This window comes from Centruroides sculpturatus, unplaced genomic scaffold, assembly GCF_000671375.1.
Source record: "Centruroides sculpturatus isolate CEXI.00-Female unplaced genomic scaffold, Cexi_2.0 scaffold52, whole genome shotgun sequence".
NCBI classification, from domain to species: Eukaryota; Metazoa; Arthropoda; class Arachnida; order Scorpiones; family Buthidae; genus Centruroides; species Centruroides sculpturatus.
Window position 1 is genome coordinate 864,825 of NW_019385745.1, and position 10,200 is coordinate 875,024.

The window sequence follows — 10,200 nt, forward strand, 5'->3', positions numbered from 1 at the left end:
TAAGCAATAACGCCCCCTTCTGGCGCGATGAATAGATCTATGATAGAGGCAGGGTATTGAACGGTGACCAAAGGCAAAATTGGGGCTGATAAGAGGAAACTTTGCGTTTAATGGTTTCCAGATGATGAGAACAATGTACAGTAAGGGCACAAAGTGTGAGATTCATAGAAAAGTTTTCCTAAGAATATTTCCAATCCTTTTCTCACACAAGAGAAAATGGGTTGGGGGCGTTGGGTATAACTTTATGGAACAAAGGGGGCGGTGGATCGAAAAAGTTTGAGAATCACTGCTTTAAATACATGTGGCATTTTTGATTTGTTAATAACCAATGGTTTCATAATGTGATGATCTGAAGCATTGCTACAGAAAAGAATTGTTATGCGATATTTTGCTGCTTTATGATCACTAGCTGATTTATGAATTTTAGACACATAGGTCCTCTCTGGCATTTTTTTCCCAAAATAACCCTGACTCATCAGCATTAAAAACCCAATCAGGAGTATATGAATTGTTGGCAACAATCTCAGTAAATTTTGTTGGATATTCTTGTGCTGCATCTACATTGCCAGATGCCAGTTCACATTTTAATTTTAAACTATGTAAAGAGTGTCTTCATTTTTAACTTTTGAACCAACCATGACTTGCTGTGAAAGTCTGCTTCTTTTCAGATAAAGAAGAGAGTGGTAACTGCTCTTTAATTTTTTCGTAAATCCGCAAAGCTTTATTTGTAATAGTGTTGGTATCCGTTTTTGAGTTTGGTCCTCTAGCCAAATCATTAATGCCTTCTCATGTTTTCCATTGCAATATCTCTGACATATGAAGTTGTGCTTATACTCATACTAGTGCCCAGCTGCTACACTCTTTCTAACTGAGTTTTCACTTTTTCTTATGGTTCTTATTGTAGCTTCATTTATGCTATTTATATATAATCTAGCAACATCTATTACTCTTTCTCCATTTTGTAAACAATCCAAAATTTTTATTTTGGTTGCTAAAGATATAACTTTTCTTTTTACTTCTTCCTTATTTATAATTTCTTTTGACATAATAAGCCTACAAATATTACTCAAGATATAAAATATGTAATTAAAAATAATGTAATTGTTTGTTACTTATGAATATGTTTTTAACCAGAAAATTTTAATTTTTCAATGTGCAATGAGTGCAATTTTGTGCATATGGGGAATCCCCTATATTGGTTTATTGGTTACCATTTGACAGATTGAAATAAAACTGCCACCTAGTGCCATAAATATCAACTATATTGTATAATTAAGATGGATTGGTATATAGATTGGAGTTAAAAATTGTTCCTTTAGACTATAGCCAGTTTATTTTCAACATTTAGTTTTTAAATTTTTTTAAACCATGTAAAAGCAAAAACATGTAAAAAAGTACCATGTAAAACAAGGGATAGGTGTAATTCATTATCTTCTAACAGTGGTGTGCTGTCCATGGAAGCTGTGGAAATGCCACTTCCCTTGTATTTTCTAAAATATAAATGCATATTGTGATTATTTTCATATTTTAATGTAGTTTGAATTAATTAAAATTAGTATTTTATTATAACTGCATTATGTATTTTATTACAAATTTCTATATGTGTATAAAACAATGATAAGATTTCCATTGTATATTCGAATATAAATTCGTGTATGCATATCCCAGTGGAAGCACTGTATTGTTGAATATGAAACATCTTCCATGGCAAAAATATTTGAATTGTGTAATCATGCAGCCAGATTACAGGCATTCGCCCATGCACTTTACAGAGCACAATCTCACGCAGTTTAGTTGGTGGATGCTACACACCAAAATATTGTATAACACTTCCAATGATTCTACCCATTAACCACTCGTAGGGAGATATTTGACTAAGTGAATTGTTTTAAGATTTAAAAAGTAAAGAATATTCAATGTTATTTTTATGTATGTTTCTTTAAAAGCTATATTTAATTATATTATATTAAATATTAAATTTTTATCATATTAGAAANATTTACTCACAAAATCTGTAGATGTTAGTTTTAAATATTATGAAAAACAATTTTCTGAAGCGAGTTTTAATTCTTTAAGTAAATTTTATGAAGAATTTTTTTCATTTATCTAAATTATGTAGTGGATAACAATATTTATATTCATATCCAGCAAGTCACTGTTAGGCATAAAAAATATTATAGTCAATGACGATCTGAACAAAGATGTACTAAAAGATTTTGTAAATTGTCAGTTTCTTTCCAATCAGAAGTTCTTAAATTGTAATTACAGTGCAATTTATTCTCATATTCACCTTCATTGTCCTGATCATCACAATTAATGAATGCAGATGAATTTACTTTCCTTTCAAATATCCTTTCAACTATAGCATTGTTTTCAAGATTATTCAGAACATTTAAAATTGATTTATTTTGGTGAAACATTTCTTTTCATCTGAATTTTGAAAAGCATTGCTATTTACAGCTTTGAGTCTTAAAACTCTTAATGTAGAAACTGCATTTTCATTAATACTTTGTACTTTGATTACAATTTTTCTGTGCATCAAGATTTCCAGTTTCTTTTCTTAATCCAAAAATTAAAGTTTGGCTTCAAATTGAAATTTGCAGCATTTGGAATGAGTTGTGAAAAATCAAAATTGGATTTTTCACACAAACTTCCTTTATTAGTAGCAAGAGTCGTTTGGCAAATTGGGTTGTTTTATGAGAGGATATGAACCAATACATTCCATATTGCTCAATTCTTTGCTTAAACTTTTCTGAATATTATCACAAGAATTTGAAGCAAGTTTTCCACATAAGTCCAAAAGAGAATCTGTTGGATATTCTTTTTGGTTTGGTATCTTTTGATATAGTAAGTTTTTTGGTTTAGCAACTCTTCATGCAATCTTTGCAACAGGCTTTGCCTCTGAGGTAATAGCATTCAATGATGGAGATTTAATGTCATTAACTTTTACAGTACCATCTACAAGTGTGTCTGAGTGCAGTTTTTCAACCATGAAGCGAATTCTACATTTGCAAGGAACACTCAGTCAGAGGAAAGATTGTTGTCACTAGCATTGCTTTCAATAGAAAAAGAGCTTTTAAATACTTTGATGGAATCAATGACAAGCAAATTTTATGATAAAGTAATTATTTGACAAATTTTTTTCTACAAAGTTGTTAGTTAGTTTATAAAAAATAATAAAAACAAGTCTTATATTTTTGTGTCGATTATTAATTTTAATTCTAAAATAAATAATTGACACAAAACAAAGATAAACTGTTTACTTTTGTCATTTCCAGTATTTGTTTAAAATATTAAAAAACACAGCTTCCCTATCATCAAATGTCACCACACGCCACTGACTTCTAACTCTAATTCTTAAGTTATGGTTGTATTCAAACCAAGAATAAAGTCATTGATGTCATTTATAACTGATTTCTTAAATATATTTGAAGATAAATTAAATCCAACTTTTGGAAAATAATGTAGATTCTCTTATTACTAAACTAGTTTTTGTTATTGTTATTGATTTAGTTTTTTAAACTTGGAAAAAGAAGTCAGAATCAGTCAAAAATAATGATAAACAAAAGTATTTGTTATGCAAAGAAATAAACAATATGTATAGTAATTGTTTAAGTTTAAAAAACTAAATCAATAACAATAACAAAAACTAGTTTAGTAATAAGAGAATCTACATTATTTTCAATTACTATACATATTGTTTATTTCTTTGCATAACAAATACTTTTGTTTATCATTATTTTTGACTGATTCTGACTTCTTTTTCCTTCAAAAATTTTAAATACTATAGCATTTATTTGCAAAAATCATTGTTTACTGTATGGCTTATTAAACAATAAATTAGATTATTTAAAAACATTCATATGATAATTTTTTGATTTATTATAGTTGCCTTTACAGAATCTATCTTCTTTCCTGAATGCATCACTAATAACTGTTGAGCTCCTATATATATCAGGTCAACAACAGTGATACAGCAATATTAAATGGATTTATCAGAAAACCTAACAAAATATGTGTATAACCATTAGGTAAGTTTTAGTCTTAAGAAACAAAGGCTAACTCCATAAACATTAAAGCGACCAAAGCCGAATTAACAGACTAGAAGCGGCTATAATAATAATAATAATAATAATAATCTTAAGATAATTTGGTATTAGAGTTAGGCATTAGGCACCATCTCATGCTAAATTTAATTATCATAATNTTTCTAAATATCTTTATGAAAATTTCGGAGTTGCGCTAAATTTGGGGTCGCGTTATATTCGGGCTAATACGGTAACATTTGCTTCTGATTTCTTGTTAGATCTTTATAGACCTCATCATATTGAACCAAGCAATGATTAATATCATGTTGGAATTGAAGAGCCCGTTCAACATTTGAATCATTTTGTACAAAATGATTACCGAATTTTCTTCCCAATTCGAGTCCTTCATGGATGATTTTTGCTATAAATGCAACTGATTCAAATTCTTTTTCATCAGGATCATTGTCACAATCAATAGTTTTATCAGCCATGTTAATTAAATCATCTTCACTTAGTTCTTTATCAGCCACTAGTTCTGCAATATCTCCTTCAGTAAAATCATCGAAACCTTCTCCACCTAATGAATGCGCCAATTGTACTATCTGAGAATATTCTTCCTTTAATGGTGAAATAGAAGCTTCATCTTTAACTACATTTGGCCACAATTTCTTCCAACAGCTATTGAGTGTTGATTGCTTAATCGAGTATATGATAAAGCAAAATGCTTAACACATTGTAAGATTGTAAAATTTTTCCAAGCATTAATAACTGTTAAAGATTCGTTATTTTCTATTTGTTCTAAAATGTGCGTGAAGGCTCATTTTATATACAGAGCCTTAAACATCGAAATTATCCCCTGATCTAATGACAGTAATAATGAAGTCGTATTCTTTGGTAAAAATATAACTTGGATATTCTCATACTGTAGATCCTGTGGATGACCTAGTGCATTGTCAATTAATAAAAGCACTTTAAAAGGCAGTCTCTTTTCATTTAAATATTTTTTGGCATCTGGGATAAAACATTCATGAAACCATTCATTAAAAATTGTGGCAATAACCCACGCTTTCTTATTGGCCCTTCAATAAACAGGAAGTTGGTTGATATTTATTCCTTTAAATCAGCGTTTATCAAAGTGGACGATAACACCCCCTTGTGGGCGCTGGAGGCTTTCAGGGGGGCAGTAGAAGGCTCAAAGAGAATTGGGGGGCGTTAAGGAAATATAGAGGGGCGACGGCAGACAAATTCTATATATAAAAATTTGACGTAATATATATAAAATGTTGACATTTTATATATTTTTTATTTTTTATTGAAGGTCACAACTTGAATATTTCTAACACATTGACTTTTATTTTAGCTCAGCGTTTCTCAAAGTAAGCAATAATGCCCCCTTCTGGCGCGATGAATAGATCTATGATAGAGGCAGGGTATTGAACGGTGACCAAAGGCAAAATTGGGGCTGATAAGAGGAAACTTTGCGTTTAATGGTTTCCAGATGATGAGAACAATGTACAGTAAGGGCACAAAGTGTGAGATTCATAGAAAAGTTTTCCTAAGAATATTTCCAATCCTTTTCTCACACAAGAGAAAATGGGTTGGGGGCGTTGGGTATAACTTTATGGAACAAAGGGGGCGGTGGATCGAAAAAGTTTGAGAATCACTGCTTTAAATACATGTGGCATTTTTGATTTGTTAATAACCAATGGTTTCATAATGTGATGATCTGAAGCATTGCTACAGAAAAGAATTGTTATGCGATATTTTGCTGCTTTATGATCACTAGCTGATTTATGAATTTTAGACACATAGGTCCTCTCTGGCATTTTTTTCCCAAAATAACCCTGACTCATCAGCATTAAAAACCCAATCAGGAGTATATGAATTGTTGGCAACAATCTCAGTAAATTTTGTTGGATATTCTTGTGCTGCATCTACATTGCCAGATGCCAGTTCACATTTTAATTTTAAACTATGTAAAGAGTGTCTTCATTTTTAACTTTTGAACCAACCATGACTTGCTGTGAAAGTCTGCTTCTTTTCAGATAAAGAAGAGAGTGGTAACTGCTCTTTAATTTTTTCGTAAATCCGCAAAGCTTTATTTGTAATAGTGTTGGTATCTGTTTTTGAGTTTGGTCCTCTAGCCAAATCATTAATGCCTTCTCATGTTTTCCATTGCAATATCTCTGACATATGAAGTTGTGCTTATACTCATACTAGTGCCCAGCTGCTACACTCTTTCTAACTGAGTTTTCACTTTTTCTTATGGTTCTTATTGTAGCTTCATTTATGCTATTTATATATAATCTAGCAACATCTATTACTCTTTCTCCATTTTGTAAACAATCCAAAATTTTTATTTTGGTTGCTAAAGATATAACTTTTCTTTTTACTTCTTCCTTATTTATAATTTCTTTTGACATAATAAGCCTACAAATATTACTCAAGATATAAAATATGTAATTAAAAATAATGTAATTGTTTGTTACTTATGAATATGTTTTTAACCAGAAAATTTTAATTTTTCAATGTGCAATGAGTGCAATTTTGTGCATATGGGGAATCCCCTATATTGGTTTATTGGTTACCATTTGACAGATTGAAATAAAACTGCCACCTAGTGCCATAAATATCAACTATATTGTATAATTAAGATGGATTGGTATATAGATTGGAGTTAAAAATTGTTCCTTTAGACTATAGCCAGTTTATTTTCAACATTTAGTTTTTAAATTTTTTTAAACCATGTAAAAGCAAAAACATGTAAAAAAGTACCATGTAAAACAAGGGATAGGTGTAATTCATTATCTTCTAACAGTGGTGTGCTGTCCATGGAAGCTGTGGAAATGCCACTTCCCTTGTATTTTCTAAAATATAAATGCATATTGTGATTATTTTCATATTTTAATGTAGTTTGAATTAATTAAAATTAGTATTTTATTATAACTGCATTATGTATTTTATTACAAATTTCTATATGTGTATAAAACAATGATAAGATTTCCATTGTATATTCGAATATAAATTCGTGTATGCATATCCCAGTGGAAGCACTGTATTGTTGAATATGAAACATCTTCCATGGCAAAAATATTTGAATTGTGTAATCATGCAGCCAGATTACAGGCATTCGCCCATGCACTTTACAGAGCACAATCTCACGCAGTTTAGTTGGTGGATGCTACACACCAAAATATTGTATAACACTTCCAATGATTCTACCCATTAACCACTCGTAGGGAGATATTTGACTAAGTGAATTGTTTTAAGATTTAAAAAGTAAAGAATATTCAATGTTATTTTTATGTATGTTTCTTTAAAAGCTATATTTAATTATATTATATTAAATATTAAATTTTTATCATATTAGAAATTATATTAGAATTTTTATCACTTTTAAATGTTAGTTTTAAATATTATGAAAAACAATTTTCTGAAGCGAGTTTTAATTCTTTAAGTAAATTTTATGAAGAATTTTTTTCATTTATCTAAATTATGTAGTGGATAACAATATTTATATTCATATCCAGCAAGTCACTGTTAGGCATAAAAAATATTATAGTCAATGACGATCTGAACAAAGATGTACTAAAAGATTTTGTAAATTGTCAGTTTCTTTCCAATCAGAAGTTCTTAAATTGTAATTACAGTGCAATTTATTCTCATATTCACCTTCATTGTCCTGATCATCACAATTAATGAATGCAGATGAATTTACTTTCCTTTCAAATATCCTTTCAACTATAGCATTGTTTTCAAGATTATACAGAACATTTAAAATTGATTTATTTTGGTGAAACATTTCTTTTCATCTGAATTTTGAAAAGCATTGCTATTTACAGCTTTGAGTCTTAAAACTCTTAATGTAGAAACTGCATTTTCATTAATACTTTGTACTTTGATTACAATTTTTCTGTGCATCAAGATTTCCAGTTTCTTTTCTTAATCCAAAAATTAAAGTTTGGCTTCAAATTGAAATTTGCAGCATTTGGAATGAGTTCCTTTATTAGTAGCAAGAGTCGTTTGGCAAATTGGGTTGTTTTATGAGAGGATATGAACCAATACATTCCATATTGCTCAATTCTTTGCTTAAACTTTTCTGAATATTATCACAAGAATTTGAAGCAAGTTTTCCACATAAGTCCAAAAGAGAATCTGTTGGATATTCTTTTTGGTTTGGTATCTTTTGATATAGTAAGTTTTTTGGTTTAGCAACTCTTCATGCAATCTTTGCAACAGGCTTTGCCTCTGAGGTAATAGCATTCAATGATGGAGATTTAATGTCATTAACTTTTACAGTACCATCTACAAGTGTGTCTGAGTGCAGTTTTTCAACCATGAAGCGAATTCTACATGATAGGGATAAAAAACACAGCTTCCACACGCCACTGACTTCTAACTCTAATTCTTAAGTTATGGTTGTATTCAAACCAAGAATAAAGTCATTGATGTCATTTATAACTGATTTCTTAAATATATTTGAAGATAAATTAAATCCAACTTTTGGAAAATAATGTAGATTCTCTTATTACTAAACTAGTTTTTGTTATTGTTATTGATTTAGTTTTTTAAACTTGGAAAAAGAAGTCAGAATCAGTCAAAAATAATGATAAACAAAAGTATTTGTTATGCAAAGAAATAAACAATATGTATAGTAATTGTTTAAGTTTAAAAAACTAAATCAATAACAATAACAAAAACTAGTTTAGTAATAAGAGAATCTACATTATTTTCAATTACTATACATATTGTTTATTTCTTTGCATAACAAATACTTTTGTTTATCATTATTTTTGACTGATTCTGACTTCTTTTTCCAAGTTTAAAAAACTAAATCAATAACAATAACAAAAACTAGTTTAGTAATAAGAGAATCTACATTATTTTCCAAAAGTTGGATTTATTTTATCTTCAAATATATTTAAGAAATCAGTTATAAATGACATCAATGACTTTATTCTTGGTTTGAATACAACCATAACTTAAGAATTAGAGTTAGAAGTCAGTGGCGTGTGGTGACATTTGATGATAGGGAAGCTGTGTTTTTTAATATTTTAAACAAATACTGGAAATGACAAAAGTAAACAGTTTATCTTTGTTTTGTGTCAATTATTTATTTTAGAATTAAAATTAATAATCGACACAAAAATATAAGACTTGTTTTTATTATTTTTTATAAACTAACTAACAACTTTGTAGAAAAAAATTTGTCAAATAATTACTTTATCATAAAATTTGCTTGTCATTGATTCCATCAAAGTATTTAAAAGCTCTTTTTCTATTGAAAGCAATGCTAGTGACAACAATCTTTCCTCTGACTGAGTGTTCCTTGCAAATGTAGAATTCGCTTCATGGTTGAAAAACTGCACTCAGACACACTTGTAGATGGTACTGTAAAAGTTAATGACATTAAATCTCCATCATTGAATGCTATTACCTCAGAGGCAAAGCCTGTTGCAAAGATTGCATGAAGAGTTGCTAAACCAAAAAACTTACTATATCAAAAGATACCAAACCAAAAAGAATATCCAACAGATTCTCTTTTGGACTTATGTGGAAAACTTGCTTCAAATTCTTGTGATAATATTCAGAAAAGTTTAAGCAAAGAATTGAGCAATATGGAATGTATTGGTTCATATCCTCTCATAAAACAACCCAATTTGCCAAACGACTCTTGCTACTAATAAAGGAACTCATTCCAAATGCTGCAAATTTCAATTTGAAGCCAAACTTTAATTTTTGGATTAAGAAAAGAAACTGGAAATCTTGATGCACAGAAAAATTGTAATCAAAGTACAAAGTATTAATGAAAATGCACTTTCTACATTAAGAGTTTTAAGACTCAAAGCTGTAAATAACAATGCTTTTCAAAATTCAGATGAAAAGAAATGTTTCACCAAAATAAATCAATTTTAAATGTTCTGAATAATCTTGAAAACAATGCTATAGTTGAAAGGATATTTGAAAGGAAAGTAAATTCATCTGCATTCATTAATTGTGATGATCAGGACAATGAAGGTGAATATGAGAATAAATTGCACTGTAATTACAATTTAAGAACTTCTGATTGGAAAGAAACTGACAATTTACAAAATCTTTTAGTACATCTTTGTTCAGATCGTCATTGACTATAATATTTTTTATGCCTAACAGTGACTTGCTGGATATGAAT

At 29.3% G+C, this 10,200-nt stretch overlaps 2 long non-coding RNA genes across 5 annotated transcripts in view; one reads left to right on the forward strand and one right to left on the reverse strand.

Annotated features, from left to right (window-relative positions):
• Positions 1-10,200, forward strand: part of LOC111641711 — an 85,893-nt gene that overhangs the window by 70,380 nt on the left and 5,313 nt on the right. For 3 of the 4 annotated variants that reach the window (XR_002759454.1, XR_002759455.1, XR_002759452.1), the window contains one exon: positions 3,901-4,031. This is a non-coding gene — a long non-coding RNA (uncharacterized LOC111641711). Of the gene's footprint in view, positions 1-3,888; positions 4,032-10,200 lie in introns of all 4 variants that reach the window. The other variant, XR_002759453.1, reaches the window with a different exon arrangement.
• Positions 1-10,200, reverse strand: part of LOC111641712 — a 109,524-nt gene that overhangs the window by 9,516 nt on the left and 89,808 nt on the right. The gene's annotated exons all lie outside the window — the stretch shown is intronic.